This window comes from Coptis chinensis, chromosome 6, assembly GCF_015680905.1.
Source record: "Coptis chinensis isolate HL-2020 chromosome 6, ASM1568090v1, whole genome shotgun sequence".
Lineage (NCBI taxonomy): Eukaryota > Viridiplantae > Streptophyta > Magnoliopsida > Ranunculales > Ranunculaceae > Coptis > Coptis chinensis.
Window position 1 is genome coordinate 1503551 of NC_141461.1, and position 21999 is coordinate 1525549.

The 21999-nt window shown below is 37.3% G+C and overlaps 1 long non-coding RNA gene across 2 annotated transcripts; it reads left to right on the forward strand.

Moving 5' to 3' along the window:
* Nucleotides 1–516: 516 nt before the first annotated feature.
* On the forward strand, nt 517–21442 carry LOC147490576 (uncharacterized). 2 transcript variants are annotated; one of them, XR_015199106.1, is made up of 2 exons: nt 517–649; nt 19744–21442. It is a non-coding gene; the product is annotated as an uncharacterized LOC147490576 (long non-coding RNA). The 2 variants fall into 2 exon arrangements; XR_015199105.1 differs by having other exon boundaries at nt 19750–21442.
* The last annotated feature ends 557 nt before the right edge of the window (nt 21443–21999 follow it).

The window sequence follows — 21999 nt, forward strand, 5'->3', positions numbered from 1 at the left end:
AAGTAGAGTATTGTTACGTGCAATAATGTGACATCTGATCTTTTAAGCTGTAGTCCACGAATAAAAAAGTTTAGGATGTGGTGGGCTGGTGGCTAAGTTTGAGTATCTGGGCACTAGTGTTCTTTTCAAATGTGTTGTACACTTGTACTAATTGGACATGTACGTTTTTATTTCCTGAATTTCTTTGGAGTCCGAAGTCCTTGTCGTCTTTTGCTAACCACACCCAAAGATTACAGTGAGTAAAAAGCTCCTAACCCGCCCCGGCCGACTCTCTAACCCTCTAACAGCCCCTATATAATGGGCTGAAGAGCGGGCAAGGGCTTCATACATTTTCTATTAGCCCGTTTTGGCCCGGCCCTCAATTTGTGAAGGTTGTAAGTTTTGAGGGCCGAGCTGGCCCGGCCCGGCCCATTTGACAGCACTAGTCCATTCTACACGCAAATACGCAATGTTAAGTTATTAACTCGTGTCATTATCCATACAGCTATGGGTGTTGTCAATTAGATTAGATCTCAAACATTTTCTAGTTTCTATCCTTTCCAAAACAAAACAAAACAAAACAAATCCTAGCCACTTTCTCCCACTCCCACTCCCACTCCTCTCAAACATTTCTCTCCCTCGCCAATTACAAGATAATTTTTCGTCCTTGGTAAGTAAAACTCACTAGCTCTCCTATTGTATGTTTTGAAATTTTGTGGTGTAAAGAGATCTGTGAATATTTATCAATAATTATGAAATTTATGAATTATTTATAAATTTTCAAATTTTTTGAATTTGGAAATAGATTTTGAATAATATTAAAAAAAAAAAACTGAATCGGATTTGGCTAGCATATTGGATTCCGAAAAAATTCGGAAAGAGATCAATCTGATCCTATTTGATTTGAAGTCACCCCTACATAGAGCAGAAGCACTTCTAGCTAGAAAAAAAAATATAAAATTAGATTTGCTCACAATTTGCCTCCATTTCCAGTCAAATGAATGATGATGCCTCTTGTGAACTTGTCATTTTCCCCACTGAATATGGGGAATTTTGATGGTTATCAGTTGTACGTGCATCAACACACAGCTTTAAAGTTTTTTTTTTTAAATTTTCTTATCTTTAACGATAGTTAAACATGCAAATTATTGTACAAACTCTCTAATATATATATGGGTTAGGATACAGCCACAGGTACTGTAGCCACATTGTGGACACAGCCGATCCACACCTTTCATCTCCCCATCAACCCAACTGATCCTACGGACAACAGAAAAAACGAAATTTCAGAAAAACCAAAATTTCAGAAAAACCAAAAAACACGAAATCAGACATAAACACGAAATGTTTACCTTCTTCTCTAATTAGTTCATCGTTGTGAAAAACAAAATCTCCTCCAATTTCACCGATCTCTCTCCAAAATCTATAAAGGAGAAAGCGAAAACAAATCTATAAAGAGATTCATTTGAAGAAGAAATTAGGTATAATTATTCTCTCAACTTAATCTTATTTGGTATTAATGGTTCTTGGTGATTATGTATTTATGTGTAGTGATGATTAACCTTTATGTATTCTCCACAAATCAGTATTAATGGTTCTTGATGACGAGTTCACAAATTCATTATTAATCTTATTTGGTATTAATGGTTCTTGATCGACAGAGTTCACAAATTTCTTCTTCAATTTATGTGTGACTAATTATGATTATGTATTCTTTTCCTTGCAATGAGATAAGCTAGTGTGTAGTGATGATTAACCTTTATGTTTCTTATGTCATCTCATGGAGCATTCTTCATGACTTTAAGCGGACCTACCCTAACTACACAAGCGGTTGCTCCACCTACCTCTGCACCAAATCCAAACACCCGTAAATTTGTTCCTCTTCCGTGAGTTGCCATGTGGTTCTAACTTATTATTGTACACTTAGTTTGTTGATCTCAAGTACTATACTCTTACGGTTTCGTAATTGAATTTATTCTTGCGAGGGCCCGGTAAGCACTTGATCGATTCATACGCGAGGAACGAGCGAGTAAGAATTTTTTTTCTTTTAATAATTTGTTTCTAATTTTGATAATTTTTTTTCTTTTAATAATTTGTTTCTAATTTTGATAATTTTTTTTTTGTGTACTTTCATGTTAAACACAATCTTTCATGTGATACATGAAGTTTTTTGGTTCATTGATGAATCGACTTTTATGATGTCAACGACATTAATGAAATTACTACCGGAGACGGTAAAATGTTGGTTGTTAAAACTTATATGTGATGGTTTTGGTTCAGCGATGAATCGGACTTTATGATGTCAATCGACGACGAAATTACTACCGAGACGATAAAATGTTGGTTGTTAAAACTTATATGTGATGGTCATTGGCTCGACTATGCAAGTAAATGTTTTGATCTTGATATGAAAAATCGTCGCTTTGACTTGACCGTATATTGAGCAAGTATTGCAATGAATTATTATGGAAGTCTTCCTTTTTGTAGGACAAGCTTTAGTTAGTCTGCGATGTTGTGTAAAATTTAGAAACCACAACCTCTACTTACTCATTAGTGAGTATTATCTAGATCTCTAAATTGTTGAATGAAAGGGAACTATTAATTGAGCTGACAACCCAGCTTGTAATCATACAATCCAATAAATATGTCACCAATTGGATTAATATTATTTAAAGTCGGTAAAGTTACATCATATATGATTAGAAACCACAACCTCTACTTACTCATTAGTAATACATCAGATATGATTAAACTTTACCGGCTTTAAATAATATTAATCCAATTGGTTTTGAACTCTATCAGAGTTTTGAACTCTGTCAGAGTTTAGAGTTCGGTGAACTCTGTCAGAGTTTTGAACTCTATCAGAGTTTTGAACTCTTTCAATGAGTTTGTTCTTTTAGCGATTTCTTCTTTTTTTTTTTTTTTTTTTCTTTAGAGGTTCATAGATGTAAGGTCGTGAATCGGACATTTGGTATGGCGAGGAGTGTGAGCGGATAAAATGTTATAAACCTAGAAGCACTACTCTAATTTTTTTTTCTTTTGTCCTAGAACTTTGACACGTTCGCTTAGTTATTTCTTTTTATTTCTACCATCCTTTCTTTCATCTGTCGAATATCCAATTTCTATTTTTTTAGGACAGAAAAATTTGCAACATATTTAATATTGTTGAGGTTGAGTAGCGAGGGACAACTAAGTTGGTAGATACAAAGGCCCATTGATTAAGATGCGATTGTCGAACTCATTGAAAAACTTTAGTCTACCAATCTCACTGTCAGTGTTCAGAGTTTTGAACTCTTTCAGAGTTCGGTGAACTCTGTCAGAGTTCGGTGAACTCTATCAGAGTTTTGAACTCTTTCAGAGTTTTGAACTCTGTCGAGTTGAGTTTTGAACTCTGTCGAGTTCGGGTGAACTCTTCGAGTTCGAGAGTTGAGTTTTGAACTCTGTTAGAGTTCGGTGAACTCTTTGAGTTTTGAACTCTGTCGAGGAGTTGATGAACTCTTTCGAGTTAAGAGTTTTGAACTCTTTCGAGTTTTGAACTCTGTAAGAGTTCGTGAACTCTATCGAGTTTTGAACTCTTTTCGAGTTTTGAACTTGTCGAAGTTGAGTTTTGAACTCTCGCCGAGTTAGGTGAACTCTTTCGAGTTGAGTTTTGAACTCTGTCGAGTTTTGAACTCGTTAGAGTTGATGAACTCTTTTCGAGTTTTGAACTCTGTCGAGGGTTAGGTGAACTCTTCGAGTTAAGAGTTTTGAACTCTGTAAAGAGTTCGGTGAACTATGTAAGAGTTTTGAACTCTTTCAGAGTTCGGTGAACTCTGTCAGAGTTTTGAACTCTGTTAGAGTTCGGTGAACTCTGTCAGAGTTTTGAACTTAGATATAGATTGGCATGCACACCGCCTTATTTCGTTCTTTGTTTTTTCACGTTGGTATTGCAACAATTTGAATTAGTTGAATGTCTTATTTTTAACTCCTATTTATTTTGTAGCAATGCCTCGAACAAAGAATCTGAAATGAAGAATGCGACAAAAGTGTTTTCCGCGGGTGCTAGAAGTTGTTAGGTGGGGGAGTAGTAGTTGGTCGCGATGAGGAGCCTGAAAAAGAGGAAGGAGAACAACCACTTCGCATCGGTTAAGTAGAGGGATCGGAAAAGCGGATGATCGGTAATGTTGTAAGTGGTGTAGAGTTAGGAAATCAAAAAGAGAAGAAAGGGGCACGGTTCTTAGTGATGTAGATGTAGATGTAGATTTAGATTTAGATTTAGATTTAGATGTAGATGTAGATGTAGATGTAGATGGCGATGGCCGATGACGATGGCGATGGCGATGGCGTAAATATGGATCGTGGGAAGAGTGTAGTTCTAAGTCATGCCGATAGTGAAGAAGAGGGTGTTGATGATCACGAAGAAAGACCGGCCCGAGGAGGAAGAGGACGGAGGAGGAGGAGGAGGAGGATGACGAGGAAGTCCATGTACTGTACCTCCGGTGAATATTGTGAGAAAGTCTAACAATGACTTGGAGTTCAAGAGAGGTGTTTATGGAGGTGGCCCTTGTGTGTCACATCTGTTGTATGACTATCACTATCTGCATTGGCTCGCGATGTTTGGGGGGCAGGTAATATTAGTATTTAAATTTTGTATTACGAAACTTGTGCATACATTAATACTAAGTTTTTTGTTGTTTTAGGCGGGCGAGGGGTGTTGAAGTGCCATGGGCACCTAAACAAGTTGGTACAATGGGATATCCTCGGAGAGTGTTCAAACCTGTTCTACTTTTCACGTGGAGCTTCAAAGAAGAACGGCTTATGTGCTCGGTCTTAGGTGTATACAGGCATCGGGGATCTGTGTTGGTCTGCGTTTGTGGAGAGGTGGCTTCGAGAGACCAACAACGTTTCTTCATATGCCGTGGGGGCGATGAGATGACAATCACGTTGGACGATGTTTCCCAACTCTTAGGAGTTCCGATCGAGAAAGCAGCTGGCGTGGGGACACCGATTTGACCTTTGGACAGAACAAAAAGACTCCTCCACAAAGATCTTGGCATACCCATGGATAAGATAGATCACGGAGATGAAATCCAATAAGTTCACTTCCAAAGTTAGGATGGATTTCTTGATGAAGCGATTTCTTTGGGAAGGTAACCGATGAAGATTTACGTGATGAAAATGGGGTTGTTGTGAAGAAAGCGTCAACCCAAAAAGAGGTGCAGTTCTTTGTGAGAGCTTATCTGTTATTTTTCTTTGGATGTACGCCTTCACCGACCGTCGGAAGGCTGGCAGTTCCGTTTGTTATCTGAGGCTGCTTTTCGAAATTTGCGAGATCGAGACTTCTGGCGTGGGGTGCGACCTTTACGGCTTACTTGTGCAGGGGTCTTGGGACCGCCACAAGTACCAAGGTGAAGGGTGTTTTGGGGCTATTTCACTCTCCTACGGTATTATTTTTTTTGTTTTTCTTTTCAATTATCTATCTATTACAATATTAACTGGGTGTCTATATTAATGTAGGCATGGATTTATGAGTACTTCCCGGTGTTCAGGCCATACCCAAATGAGGACTATCAGTTGAGCATGTGCCGTGCTCGTAGGTACTCGATTACTCGATCTTTTATGCTAGCACAACAGCTGCATTGAAGCATACCCGAGCCACCATTGATAATATGACTTGTACCGATGTAAGCATTTTTGTATGTAAATAGTTTTATTTATTAATTGATATTATTAGTATGTGGTTAATGATTAATTTCCTCGATCATATGCTAATTTGACAGGTTGAATGGTATCCCTATGTGCAAGTCCGAAAGCTATCACGGCGGTGGATGAAATAGCATTTTTCGAGGGATTTATATGCTTTCTTGATAATGTCGAAGCAATTACAATGTTTGAGGGTTATGCGTCGGTTAGGTCATATGCAGTTTGTACCCTCGGATCCCCAAGACCAAAGACCTCGAGCGAACTACTTCGGGCCGACGCGGGTATGATGTGAAATTTAATATTGCATCTTCTACTTGGAGTAAATGGCGAATCACTTGATTCAACTTGAACAACGAGGACCCATTCCGTCTTATCCATGGGAGTGTGTTAGTAGATACATGAGTTGGTGCGAAAACAATAGTCATATGAGAATGATAAACCCCGATCATCTTAGTCACTACTCCTCCCTGAGTCTTCCATATCATAATCACGGTGAGTTAATATCCTACAGCGTTAATTTTTGTTTTGTTTTGTTTTGGTATTTTATAAATGTAAATGTATATACTAATGTAGTTTTTCGTTTTAATTTTGACAAACCCGTCGTCGATGAAATTTCTCGCTTGCTCAATCAAGGCGCAATTGGGTGGGACTAGCGATTCGTGACGATGCACGTAGCGAGTTCATGGAGGCATACAATTTGACCCGGTGCAAGTTCATTGGCGGACGATATCGTGAATGAGCATCTTATACTAGGTATGTTGAGTTTGGTTAGTTTAGGGTTTAGTGGTTAGCATAGGATTTAGGTATGTTGAGTCCAAACTCAACATAGGGTTTAGTTTACCTCCTTTTATCTTGTGTTGGGACGAGTGTTGGAAATGGAAATGGTGAACATGAGGAAGCAGGTGGAGAGGTTAGTTTTGTAGGAATAACCTCTCCACACATGTTGACTTTGAAACTGGAAAGCTTTAAGGATTGTGCTAGTGTATAACAGATTAGGACAACAAGGCAAGTTTAGATATACCTTCATGATCCACCAGCACGGGATAGTCCCTAACATGGGGTTTAGGAAGGCCCTAAGGATACTTACACAAAGTATGATTCCCAATTCACTAATACAAGTATCCAGTTATCTAAAGGTAAATTGCTCTGGACTATCAGTCCAAGCGATGGATTTCACCTTCTACCCACTGAACGACAACAAAAGCCCCACTGCCACAGACAGAAGCCTTAGTTTGTCTACTCTAAACTGTTATGCAAATGGCATGTTTACTCAATTTTCTTCGAGAATTGAAGTTGCTTCTTTCCCATTACTCTTTGATTAAAGAGTGGATGCTACTAAAAATTTCAAATATTACCCACATAATTCACCTTCTCATGTAAACTTGATATACATTTATCTTGTATCCCGGAATCATTGATCACCCATGAAACTAAAAAGTTTGTCTCTTTCAAACTGTTATACTAATGGCAATTCAACTCAATTTTCTTGGTGAATTTCAAGATACTTAACCCTACTAAATTTATTTGATGAAAGGATACTTAACTTTACAAATATTAGACACACACACTTCATCAGGATGGAAATTTGTCCAATTTGCCTTGATCATTACGAACTTATCTTATAGGCTGTTAATAGAAGCTTGTTTGCTCTTCTTGACTATTCTGAGAACTGAATCTTTGAATTTGGAGACCTTAATAGAATAGATATTACGCTTTAATGATTGCAAAAGGTCTATTGCATAGTTAATTATATTTGGCTTTATCGGAAACATTTGTAATAATCGTTGTTGCTTACAATGTTCATCCTTATAAGACTTGTAGTGTTCCTCTTGGTGCAGGTTCGCGATAATGGTTTACGCAAAGAATGTTGAAGAAGTTGAAGTTAAGAAAGTGAGGAAAGCGGGTTCGGACTTGAGTGCCCTCTCTTTAGGCGATAAAAGCGGTGGTCTATTATATATCCGCTTATTTCTTTGAAAGTTATGTCCACTTCTTGGGAGAGATTGCAGACTTTTGGTCTTGGAGAAGCTGTAGTGTCATTTTTTGGGATGTCAAAGTATTTGAGCATGCGTAACAAACATGTTAACCCTGAAATTTCTGTTCTGAAACATGTTACTCTGAGTTCACGAGAAGCTTGAGTAACTTATCCATTTCACATTTTAGATTTTGATAACATAGATTTTGAAAACTTATTAGTACTTTCGGAGGGTGTATGGTTATTATTGGTGTGGTCGAGGATTGATTACACAAACAAACACTATTCTTTTGCGACTGATTGATTACACTTTTATTTTTTTGTTTGTGTTACGTGCAAAATGTTGTGTTGTGTATTATTGCCTCTATAAGTCTATGGATTCATCATAGCACGAAAGTATATGGACTTGCAAAGGGGCACGAAACTTGACCCGAGCCCGATCTAATAATTTTTTCATTTCATTTTGTTGGTCTCCTCGGATAAACGCGGCATTGCTTCATTTGAATTTATTGCTTAGCCCACCGACAATATCCCGCTTCATTGCGTTTTGCTAGAAAAGTGGCGGACTATAACCCCATGGTTTTCTGAAAAAAAAAGTAATAAAACTTCGAGATGATTCCTAAAAACTCAAACGAAATGCTTTCGGCGACTTAAAATTCGGACAATTTGTAGCGTTTACGATTCTTCTAACTATTTCTTCATTCCCTCTTTCAAACACGAATCATCAAAGCAGACAACACCATTTTTACTCACCGTTTTGGGACTAAGGCCAAACGGTGTAGCCACACCGTTTGGGACTAAGGACAAACGGTGTGGCCACATCGTTTGGGACTAAGGACAAACGGTGTGGCCACATCGTTTTTGTACTAAAGGCCAAACGGTGTGGCCACACCGTTGGGGACTAAGGACAAACAGACAACACCATTTTTACCCGGTTCAAATCCCAAAGCGGTGTGGCACACACCGTTTTGGGATAAGGACAAAACGGTGTGGCCACACCGTTTGGGACTAAGGACAACCGAGACAACACCATTTTTACCCGGTTCAAATCCCAAATGGTGTGGCACACGTTTGGGACTAAGGACAAGCGGTGTGGCCACACCGTTGGGACTAAGGACAAGCGGTGTGGCCCACATCGTTTTTTGTACTAAGGCCAAACGGTGTGGACACACCATTTTGGGACTAAGGACAAACGGACACCATTTTTAACCCGGTTCAAATCCCGGCGGTGTGGCACCGTTTTTTTAAGAACTAAAAAGCGGTGTGGCCACACCGTTTGGTCAATTAAGGACAAGCGGTGTGGCCACATCGTTTTGTCTTAAGAATGCCAACAAGCGGTGTGGCAACACCGTTTGGGACTAAGGAACAACCAACAACGGACAACACCATTTTTACCCGGTTCAAATCCCAAGCGGTGGAGTAAGTCCAAGCGGTGTGGTCACACCGTTCAAGAGGCAAAAACACGCAGACACCACCATTTTATCCAAGTTCAACTGTTATACTAAAACTCAAGTTCATATAATTTACACAAACCCGACTTGTAAAACTTACGAAGGTAATCAAGTTCGACATATAATCAAGTTCATATAATTTACTAAACTTCCGATTGGTTCCAAAATGAATAAATAGTTTACTAAAACTATGATAACTAAAAACTCGACAATTCACCCAAATAACTAAAACTCGACAATTCACCCAAATAACTAAAACCCAAATAAAACTCAAATCACTAAAACTTCTTCACAATTCGAACTCGACAGCCCCACCAAATAAAGTTGGTGACATGAATGGCGTAGATATTCGGTGTCCTCAAACAGCCCCACCACCGCTCCTTGCTAGGTTCCATCTGGCGGGATAAAACCTGGATAAAGGGAAATGTTATCATTTGTGCCCCTCGTCTTAGTTCTCCTCCCCATCCTCGTCTTCCCGTTCTCCTCTCAATTAAAATTCTCTCGTCCTCTAACTCTACATCCAATCGTAAATCAAAAGAATGGAAAAGCGTTAAGTTTTAAAGGCAATTGTGTAAGATAGGATACTACGAATTAAGCTTAAGGAAACAATATTATACTTTGGGCCGCTTCTTTTTTGTTTGGATTTTCGGGACAATTTAAATCACTGTCATGGTTAACACCAACTTTGTTACAACATGTACATCTCCTCTCTGTCTTTGCTTTGGCTTTTGGCGCATGCTTGTTCAAGACCCCTTTTATTCTACCATTTCGTCCTTAGTTTTCTTATAAATCTTCGACTTTTTTTTTCTTCCTTTTGTTTGAGAGATGTTAGGATTCAAAAGTAAAACTTGGGATAGGTCAAGTGGCGATCTTTGAACTATCGGCAATAGTGCATGAATTAACAACCGAAACACCGAGTGGTCAACTTCCTTCGTTTCTTGAGCTCCAGCGACAGTTCTTGCAGTCTTTGTAGCATTAATTGGTAAAATTTGAATCGGTTTCCGCGGCTTCATAAACCAACCGATTAGCAACCATTTGAAGTCGAAGTAATTCTCGATTACCTCGAGTTCTCATGGCCACTTACCCGATCCCGGTCATACTTTCGGCTATACTTATTTGCCCCTTTCATCCACCTCTTAAGAATAAAGAGCTCGGGAATCTCAATATCGCGACTCACGAAATACCTTTATGAGGTGTCCACAAGGTATCCCCGAAATTCAAAAGTTTTGCATTCACAATTACCTTCTTTTGTCATTTGGGTTGAACTTCACCTTCCATTCATTTTCACCGTAACTTCGCGACTTATAAGTGTAGGTTCTCATGTCGATTACCTTTTTATCATCATGCGGGACATACTTCGGTTTAAATTTAACGAATTCTTGCTTGAATCTATCATAAGCATTCCTTGTGTATACACTTGTCGCACTTTTCAAGAGAAATGAATTCGCCTATAATCCGATTCGAGTGTTCAAGAATATAATCCTCTTTTTTTTCTCTTTCAACAATCCTCATCAAACACTTATCATTCTTCACTACAAACTCTCTAAGAGTTGTCGTAGATGTGAAAAAGTTCTTGTAAACGAAATTCATGCTTTTAAAGCGCCCGGTAGTGAAGTGGCGCCAACATAAAAAGTATCAAGTGATAAACTGGAGCCCATTTGTGTCGAATCTTGTACATCTCTTGAAGCCATTCATTCTCCTCCAACTTAAAACTAGACATCAATTCTGCCCACCTCCTTTCAAACACATCAGGGAATAAATATTTGCGAATACGATTGTTTGAATTCTTTTTTGAATTTTGACTTAGATAATAATAATTTGGAAGTTTTTCAGGGAACTTCTTCATAATATGCCATAGAATCAGGTCGAAAGTATTAGGGAATACCGCACCAATAGCTAGAGTCATAGCTCTATCTTGATCTGTGATAATTGCGGATGGGGCACGCCCCGCCCATAGCTCAAGCCAAGTCTCAAAACCCACTGAAAAAGAATCTTACGTTTCATCCAAAAGTAGTGCACAACCAAATTGGATTGATTGCATATGGTGGTTAACTCGATGAAATGGGGGCGAATGGCATTTCATATACATTCTTCCGATATGTGGTATCAAAGAAAACCACGTCACCAAAATATTGAAGGTGGTAATGCTTGACCGACCATCTACCCGAAAAAATTAATGGCCCTTGCTTCATGATCCATCCGTATTGCATAAAAAGAAATTAGGATCCTCTATACTTTTTTCTTGAAAAATGAAGCACCGCGGTAGCATCACCTCTCACGGTTTCTTGTATTCTTTTGAGGGGCCCAAATGGTTCCAACAATCCCTATCATCAAAACCAATTTGTACTCCGTCAAGTATATCAACAACTTTATTCACAGGTACACCACCATCACGAAATGAGTCAATCAACACCTTAGCTGCAGCGGGCATATTTCTATTAACAGGGCATACGCATTCTTTTGCGGACTAACCCGGGTTGTGATTGTGCTCGCTACTAAATTTCATCACTTTCCGTGATTCCACTATTTTGCTTTGTCACCCTCATTCAAGCAAGGCACCCACATTTAAGCAGTATTTGTGTTTCTTTTTCTCACTTCTTTCTCAGTTCCATCCACATTCTTATTTTTGCCTCCTCGATCTCTATAAACCCCAAATCGCGAGCAAGTCATTTGACAACTACTAACTTCATCCGAACGAGAAACTGATTTTTTGAGCTTCAATTCTTGGACTAAATCCAAACGATTTTCCGTAAGCTATATAGAATTGTTTTCTTTGCCTCAAGAGTTTCAAAACACATTCCCAAACATGGTGGCTTCACAATTTCCACTTCCACTTCAAACTCGGAGGTTGAACAGAGGAAGAAAATGCCACGAAGTGCCGCAAAAGACTCGTATCTGCAAATAAATGTGTCCACGTCAAAAATAAAACAAATAAACTAACCGCGGTACAATATCTGATATTGAATTAGTTGGTAGAAATCGAAAATAAAATTGAAACATTAGCTCACTCCGAACCGTATTCTTCCTTCTCTCCGACTTCATCAATCAATATTGAGTCGTCCATCTGATAACAAAAATGTCAAAATTGTGGAAACAAGGGCATTGTGAACAAAGTATAGTAGCAACTACAACTCAAACAAATTGTTGTCCATTTAAGCAAGTCACAAGTGTAAATGTATAATAAGGCTAGTCGAGAAAATGCATAAGGAAATTCAAAATAGAGAAATTAATGAGAAATAGAGAAATTACCTTTTGTGAAAGAAGCACCACGCCCAAAGAGAGAACCCAGCTCGTGAATTATGGAGAGAAGAGGGTAGAAATTTTTTGGAGAAGAATTCTCGATGTAATTTTTTGGAGAAGAATTCTCGATGTAATGTTTTGTTTATTTCGTGTTTTTTGCTTTGCAAAATTTTGTTTTTCTGAAATTTCGTTTGGGATTTGAGCGTGGATCTGTTTTTTTTCTCTCTTGAGCGGTCGCGGCCACACCGTTTTCACTAGGTCCCAAAACGGTGTGGCCATGCCGCCGTTTGGGATTTGAGCTTGATAAAAATGGTGGTCTGTTTTTTCCCTCTTGAACGGTGTGATCAAACCGTTTGGATTTAGTCCCAAAACGGTGTGGCCATGTCGTTTGGGATTTGAGCTTGGATAAAATGGTGTTGTTCTGTTTTTTGCCTCTTGAGCGGTGTGGCCACACCGTTCAAAAGGTGTTTAGGGTTTAGGCCACACCGTTCAAGATGCAAAAACAGTATTTTATGTGTTTTGGCAAAACATTACGTTCTGCAATGACAAACTAAAATGCAAGTTGTCGCCGAGTGTAAAACTAGTACGGACTTGTGTTATGTTATGTTAGCTTGTGCTTTTTCAGTCGGTGTTCTCATTGTCTTTTTTCTATTCTCTACTTGTTTTTTTTGTATGTTTTCGTGAAATACCAATACTCGGACGGCTTGTACTTGTTCTCGGCGGCTTGTAGGAACTTGTTTATCTTTATGTTTATGACAACAAAAAAACTATTTAAATTGTAGGAACTGTGATGGAGCTTTTATTTAGTTTTTTTTATTTTTACGGCCGAAACTATTAGAACAAACTACCAATCAAACTTATTCATTGTTATTAGAACAAACTACCAATCAAATTTATTCATTGTTACATCAACACAAGATTCGTAGCAAATAAATCGAGTCATAGTTTCTGATAGATAAGCACAAGTTCACCACAAGTTTATAACCGAGTCATAGTTACATGAGTCATAACCACAAGTTCACCACAAGTTGTTACCAAGATAAGCAAAATGGATTAACCAGACAAGTTCACAAAATGAATTAACCAGCATAATTACATTCACCACAAGTTCACAAAAAAAACACAATACAAAGAACTTGAAATCAACCACGCACTCATCTAATTTTACAATGAAACTCGAATTCTTTCGACAAACCATCGTCGTCAATTTCAAGTGTAATTTTGACTTTTTATCTTTTTTTGAAGACGAGGAAGAGGTGACTGTGGAAGAGCTTGAACTCGCTGCCAACTCAATGTTGCTCCTTAACCAAGCTAACAAAGTATCCAACCATTCAAAATCCTTCCCACACTCGGTGCAATTCAAGAATTTTCTGCCTTTATTTTCCGTTTTTCTTCATTGTTGTGTTAACCTTTCAAACCCAGCGCAATTCAAAATTTATGCATCTTAGATTCTCTAGAGGTACTAATGCGATGCTCTCGCGTCTTCCAACCATTGGAAGTCTCCGTAGCGGACAGTCAAAAAATTTTCCCAAGAGATGGATTTGGCTCGATTTGCTTCGGGATCCTACTTCCACGGCATTTTCGAATGCAACAAGGCGAAGACAACCAACAACATTTCTCGATGAATGAGTGTTATCACCACACCTATTGCACAGAGTTCTTTCCATCTCTGATAACAAAAATCCAAACAAACAAACATCCATTTAGCTACACTTGTCTAACAAACCAATAAAAAGAAAACTACGACCTATTTGAACTAGGACACAAGGACGCGACTAATTAAAAAGAAAACTATTTCTATTCTTTAGTTACACAACTAACTCTTGGGTTCAAGACCTTAAAAGTGTCTCTTTACAGATAAATAACTATGGAAGTGGCCATATGTCATATACAAAGTGTCCATGTTACTTAGCAAAATCCAAAATTTGATTTTTGTCATCACTCGAAGGTTTGAAGATATCTCTTGGACACCACCTCGATTGTATAACTATCCAAATCACCTTTTCCTTTGCAACTTCATCTCTAAAGCGTATTTAAGAATTAGCCTCACGCCTTCACATTAGATATTCTAACTTCAACTTCCCAATTTTGTATCAATGCTCTTTTTTCATATAGACTTTAAAGAAGTAAAGTCACGAGGTACTAAGTAAAACTTCACGAAAAAAAGGCTTCCATTAGCCTATAGTAAAAGTACATAGTCAAAAGAAGGAAAACCAACCACATAAAGTATCTTCCCTGCAGTAACCTTTACAAAGCGGGGGGTCAAGTCTATTACCCTAGTCCAATGCGGGTCGATTACTCATGAAAGTATTTTTGACCACGAGTTTGGTGAACATTTGGGCTTTAAACCTAGTGTTAGAGGAGGCTCTTGGAAATATGGCTTAGAAGACTTAAGATAAAATCAATGCAATCGATGTCATATGTCGTACTTTGTACAAATTCAGATCTCTTACAATGATTGTTAAGGTGAACTAAAGAGAAGAGGGTATTCCACACTCTCTTCATGGCAATGTGAGCGAAAGAGATAAAGAGAGGCCTCCGGTTTTACGCAAGAGAATCAAATGTCTTTCAAAACCAAAACATCGCAAGCTTCAAACACATTTCCACGTAAGTCCCCTCGATCCGACTAAATACAAAAGAAAGCCCATGCACAACCATAAAAGTGAGTTCTTCCCTACTTCACTTGTCCAACAAACCAATAAAAGTTGAGTTTTCCAATTTTATATAGAAAGTCGGGGCTAAACCGGAGATCCAAGAACAACTTAAAACCTAAGCGCACAATGCGGATGCATCTAAAAGCTTGTTGTAGCTCACAGGCGCATTAACTGGAGACAAAGAGGAAAAAGTATACATATTTCGAGGGTGGCTCCTAACTCACTTCATTTCAAATGAGCCAATTCTGTTAACTCTGAACTCTGACAGAGTTCAAAACTCTGACAGAGTAGTTCAAAACTCTGAAAGAGTTCACCGAACTCTGACAGAGTTCAAAACTTTGAACTCTGACAGAGTTCAAAACTCTGAACTCTAACAGAGTTCAAAACTCTGAACTCTAACAGAGTTCAAAACTCTGATAGAGTTCACCGTTCATAACTTCATTGCTTGATTTAATGATTTATTTATTTTGAATCATTCATCTCTTATAACAGAGTTCAAAACTTTGAACTCTTTCAGAGTTCGGTGAACTCGGCCGACAGAGTTCACCGAACTTTGAAAGAGTTCAAAACTCGAACTTCTCGAAAGAGTTCACCGAACTCTAACAGAGAGTTCAAAACTCGAACTCGAAAGAGTTCAAAACTCTAACAGAGTTCACGAAGTTCAAAACCGAGTTCTGAAGTTCAAAACTCAAGAACTCAGAAAGAGTTCAAAACTCGAACTCGAAAGAGTTCACCGAACTCGACAGGCCGAGTTCAAAACTTTAAACTCGAAAGAGTTCAAAACTCGACAGAGTTCAAAACTCGAACTCGAAGAGTTCAAAACTCGATAGAGTTCACCGAACTCGATGAGTTCACCGTTCATAACTTCATTGCTTGATTTAATGATTTATTTATTTTGAATCATTCATCTCTTATAAATCCAATCAAGTAAAACAAACAAAATATCTTCAATTAATTATTCAATCCCACTTAAATGTTTATAAAGCAAACAAATATCAAACAAACCCATAGCAACGCCAATTAGTTCCATAAAAAGAAGCAAAATCCCAATTTATGAACAACAAAATCTTGTTTGAATGGAAGAAACAAACTGTGAAAATAAAGGGTTGCTCGACTTAAACCAAGCTTGAAACGAAGATTGATTAGATCAATGAACACCTTAATTCAACACAACAATGGTTAATTAGCACATTGTTTTCGAAGTGAAACTTGATTTTTGGAGATAAGATTAAAAGAGAGAATGTAAACACAAACCTTAATTGTTTTGGGAGAGTGTATTTGTGTCCATCCATTTTTTTTTGGAGATTGATTAAGTAAACACCGATTTTTTTGGAGAAGAAGGTAAACATTCGATTTTTTATTTGAATCCTATTTTGATTGTTTATCACATCGATTGTCACAATGATTGTCTGCTTGAAATTGGAGGAGATTGTCCAATCGATTTTTTTTTTTTGGAGAAGAAGGTAAACATTTCGTGTTTTTGTTTTCAAAATTTACGAAATTTTGGTTTTTCGAAATTTCGTTTTTTTTCCGTTGTCCGTAGGATCGGTTGGGTTGATGGGGAGATGAAAGGTGTGGATCGGTCAGTGTCCACAATGTGGCTCAAGACTGTGTGGTCACGTATCCTAACCCTATATATATTCTCTTCTCCATCCCCCTTATTCCTAATGGTGGAATTCAAACTAAATGAGCCGAGCTTTACTATGCTCAAGCTCGGCTTATTTATTATACGAGTCTTAAATTGAGCTCGAGCTCGGCTCATTTAGTTAAATGAGCGAGCTCAAATTGAACCTGAGTAGCTCGGTTAGTTTACACTACAAAGATGCTATTTGAGCTAAACGAGGCGAGTTTCTTCAAGCTCATTTGTTACGCGAACTTTAATTTGAGTTCGAGCTCAGCTCATATAGTTAAACGAGCGAGCTCAAACCGAGCTTAAACTAGCCACGCCCGAGCTACTCGGCTCAAATTCAACCCTTACTTATTCCTTTTAATATGTCGATTAATCATATTAAATCAACGATTAATCATTGATTAACAGTTAATTGCATATATTGCTCCTTGACTGATTAGCTCTGAAAACTTATTTTAACTGCCTTAGCTCATCAATTATCTACCACGTGACTTTTGAGAAAAAACATAACTACTATTCTAGTAATGAGCTTCATAAAACTATTATGGTCGATTCCTATAGTTTTCTCATCGATATCAATTATCGTTCTTGTAAACATAATTAGTCTATACTTTATGCTAATTAAGCCATATTAAAATATTGACGTGGATTAATTAATCAGTCGACATTATGAGAATCATATCATATATCTGATAGGCGACATTATTAGAATCACATATATTTTATAAGAGTCCTATAGCGTGTAATATGGTCAAGACACGCGGATCTAACGACTTGATAGTAGAAGATCTGGTGAACTAAAGGGCAAAAGATAAATAAATAAATAAAAGCGTTAAACACTTAATTGGCATGAGCATGTCTTCATTGCGCATGCTATATGGTACGCAAGATGTATGGGTTTTTGGATCAGTACTTCTTTGGTGAAATACACCATCACCTCTGTGTGTGAGTAGCCCAGATGTGAAGGCACACGATATATCTCGCGCACAGTAGATTTAGCCAATTGGCATAGTATACAATGTACCATCACCTTTTTGGTACTTTAGCTACTATACAATTTTCTATGCACTGCAGTATAATGTACTATAAATTTTGTTTCAGGTGACGACTATGACCTAAATTCTATTCAGCTAAAGCTAACGTGGCCTACACGTGTCATTGTTTTTGCTGGTGTGGTATAGAGTCATTGTTTATGTCTCCACACCAGCTCAGAAACTATTATTGAAAAACACCGACTCAAAACACACGTCATCACCTAACAAGATTAAATATTCATCTACCATCCAATTTAATGGTAAAGATCTTATCTCATAACAAACTTAAGTTGTAATCTGAACTGTAGAAAGAAAAATCAAGATTATGATCCAATGGCGGACATACTTTAATTATTAGCTTCATTTTCTCCATCTTTTTCCTAATCCAGCACCTTCACCACCCCACCACCAACCACGTACAACCACCAACACAACCAAAACATGATTTAAATTTTTTAATAAATTAAATCAATATATTTTTAATTTCCACAAACTAAATCACTCAATTGAAAAAATGCCCATATATCAATGAATCAAATACTCCATTATTAAATACCCATTTGTATGAATACACATTTAACCGTACAATTCAATCAACTTTCACAATTAAAACCCACCAATTGAGAAAAAGAAAAATTAGAGAAAGGGGAGTTCGACGATGGGTGCATTTACCATATACCAACAACCCATTTGCCGGAAGATACATATATTTTTAAAGATTAATAGTTTCATGATGACGAAGGAGTTGAGATGGTTCAAGAGACATTTGATTAAAATATTTAATTAGAGAAATTGGTTACCAATTATCTATTTATTTATTTTTTGGTTTTCTTGATTTTTGGTTGGGTGTTTTTAATGGAGGTGTTGAAGAAGGAGGAGAAATGGAAGAAATTGATATCACATGCTGCTCACGTGCATGGATTTTAGCTTGTGTGTGAGCACTTGACTGACTGAAAATGGGACCTAGTATCAAAGTCCAATAAAACTAGTAGTACAATGAACGAAAGTGTACAAAACAAAATTATATAATAGCTAAAGTGCAAAAATGGTGATAGTATATTGTATATTATGCCAATTAAGTGTAAATTAGAAAAGAGAAAAATACGTTATGTCATTCTTCTTCTCCAGTAAGTCTCATCAACTCCACCAAAAATTTAAACTAGGGATCACAATCTTTCTATATCTCCATCTCTCTAAACCCATCTCTAACCTTACTCCAACTTCTCACAACATTTTTTAGTTCTCCCACTTTTCACAACATTTTTTAGTTAAAAAGTTTTGAAGATGAATTGTGTAGAATTTAGGGTTTTTTAGCCCATGTATTAGTTTGCGTATTTGATTTGGATTAATTAGAGAATGGTTATTCATTTTGAAGCTCTCAATAAAAGTATTATTTTCAGTAATAAGTTTTTTTTTTGTTTTATTTAAATTGGGGTCTACGATACCAATATGAAATTTCAAATGGTGATTTTCTAATGAATTTGTAATATGTGTCTTTCTTGATCTTACCATTATTCAATTTCAATCGTGGTTTTTTTTGTTCTATATATTTTTTTTTGAGAAAAGTAATTATTTTGTGGATTGTTAATAAACTACAATAAAAATGATACCAAACACCCTCCAAACTAGTTTTGATTTTCTTATACAATCTACACACTTGTCTCACCCCCTCTATCCAATTTATTTGTTATTCTCGTTGACCAAACTGTTTAACCTCTCTCCCCCTTTCTCTATCTTCACTCACTCTTCATTGCTATGCAATTAATATAATTAATTATTATATGGAATGGAAAGTGGTTAGGAAATACGAGTTTCAACTAGGACGGTCAAATGGATTCGAATGACCATGTAATTAACCAACCCAACCAAACTAATAAAAAATGGTTTTGGTTTGATAATTTGGTTTTGTTTTGGTAATGGTTTCAATTTTGAGTTTCGATAGGTATTGATTTGGTTTTGGATTTGCTCTCTATGATTAATTTTGAATAGATTATATAAATTGTGTGGTTAAAATTAATTGATATAATTTGATAGATGCACGATAATATATGGGTTCGGGTTGGTTTTGAATACCCTATTGTTTTAAAAAATATCCTTTTAGTTTCAGGCTTTCAGCTACCCTCGAGGCCTGATATTGCTGAATCTTATATGGGGAGGTTGTAAGTTGTAACCTTTCGATAGTGGACCCAAGTGGATTACGTGAGGGTGATAATGGGCTGGGCTTTGGACTAGATCTGACCGGGCTTGGACTAAGAGTTTTTAAATTTCACGCGGTTTGCTTATTTCCCACGCTACCCGGTTTTAGGATTTGCTATATATATATTGAAGTTGCCATCTATTATAGAATTTGCTAAGGTATAATTTTTTGCAGGAAGAAGAAGCATTTGCTAAGGTATTCTCCATGCTTGTGAATTTTTCCATGGAATAATTCATGGCGTGGAGAAGTTTCACTTGGCAATTGTCTTTCCTATTTCATGGATTTTCTTTTGTATCAAACGAGATTTGCTTGTCAAAGTTCTCTTAATCACTCGTGAACACCAAACTTGCAGGTGCCGACTAGCAAAGTTGGTAAAACCTTTGGGTGATGATACCAGAAGTCTGGGGTCGAACCCCGCCAACTTCAAAAAGTTACTGATCTCATTTAAAACAGGCTTGCCAATCAAAAAAACAAAACACCAAACTCTCTACTGAATCTTTTTGTGCTCCTTGTTGTAAAACTTTCACAAATATTGCCAAAACACATTTGACATAGAATACCTAGAGAAAAGAATTTTCTTTTCAAACTGAAAACCACAGTAATAGGCATTTGCTAAGGTATTCTTCACCATGCTTGTGAATTTTTCTATTGAAGAATTCATGGTGTGTTCAAGTTTCACTTGGCAATTGGCTTTCCTACTCTGTGGAAGTTCTTTTGTATCAACTGAGGTTTGCTCGTCAAACTTCTTCTATCAATCAGTCGTGGCCACCAAACTCTCTATTGAGTCTTTTTTGCGCAAATATTGCCAAAACATGTTTGACAGAGAATAGGTAGAGAAAAGAATTTCCTCAACAGAAAACATCTTCTTTTCAAACTGAAAACCATAGTAACAGGCATTTGCCAAATTTTCTATACAAGTATTTATGCGTTAGGGCCCTGGAGTTATCTAATATAATGTGTGTCATGTGTGTTGATTTTTAAACCATTTGACGTGTTAAATCATATTGAGGTGTCCTTGGCTTGCATATAGAAGTAAGCTTATCCCATTTTAACCTCTTTAGACTGTGATATATCGTCAGCTGCTTATTTTATTATGTTGTTAGACTCTCACGTTTCTGATCCATTTTCCAGTGTATATTTAGGGTGTTCATGTTAATAGCAGAATATTTTGATGTCCTACATCATTGAACCTCATATTAAACCTCTAGGCAATGTGATCTTGTGTTGTTCCCGTAATGGAAATGCTGCTGATTGGGTCAAAATCCTACCTGTAATTCCTTTGAAGTTTTCTTTGTGATGTGTGATGATGGCAATTTGTCCCTGCCATCCCGATCTGATCGTGGTAGTTCAGATACATCTCAAATGAAGAACAAGTTTTCTGTCGGTCTTTGTGTAATTATGATGTTTGGAGCTCAACTTTTATATTGCCCCTATATGTGTATGTATGTGAGGTTGGTTTTCTTATGTTCTATTCCAAATACCAACTAAAAGCAAGTGAATACTCAGATATGTGACAAGTATACTCAGCTGCTTGTAAATACACTTCAGAGTATTCAGACAAATATTCGGAGTTCAGAATGCCATTCCAGGATATTGTTTCAAACTTTCAATTCTATGTAAATACACACTTCATTAAAACTCTGTACTTCATTTGTAGATGGCTTTGGTTCAGCTGCAGCTGCAGCTTGCAGGTGTTCCAGATGTCTCATACACAGCTGTGGTATGTAGAGAGAGAATGTTTCACTCTTTGAGGCTTTCTTTTTACTCTATAAAAACAATGACGAAAGCTTCAAGCCTTATCTAGCTTCACGCTTCACTTAAATGAAAGAGGTTAGAAAGCAACAGTAAAGGCTGTGAACCGAATACCAGCGCCACATCCATCGTCCTTTGCACCCTATCCTTCAAATGGAAACCAGGCAACTAGTTCTTATTAAACAGTTCCACACTTCCGCTCATGGAATTATAAACCCATCATAGTTTGCGCAGAGAAACAATTATCATTTAAGTTGGCTGATTGGCTCCAGGTTCATGGTTTACTATTCAAACTTTTGTCCTATAAGCTGAAACGTTAAGCTGTTTTCTTCGACCAAGTTTAATTCTGTATTTTCTCCACGAAGTAAACCGTAGTAACAGAAAGAGTGACATGCAATTAGAGACGTA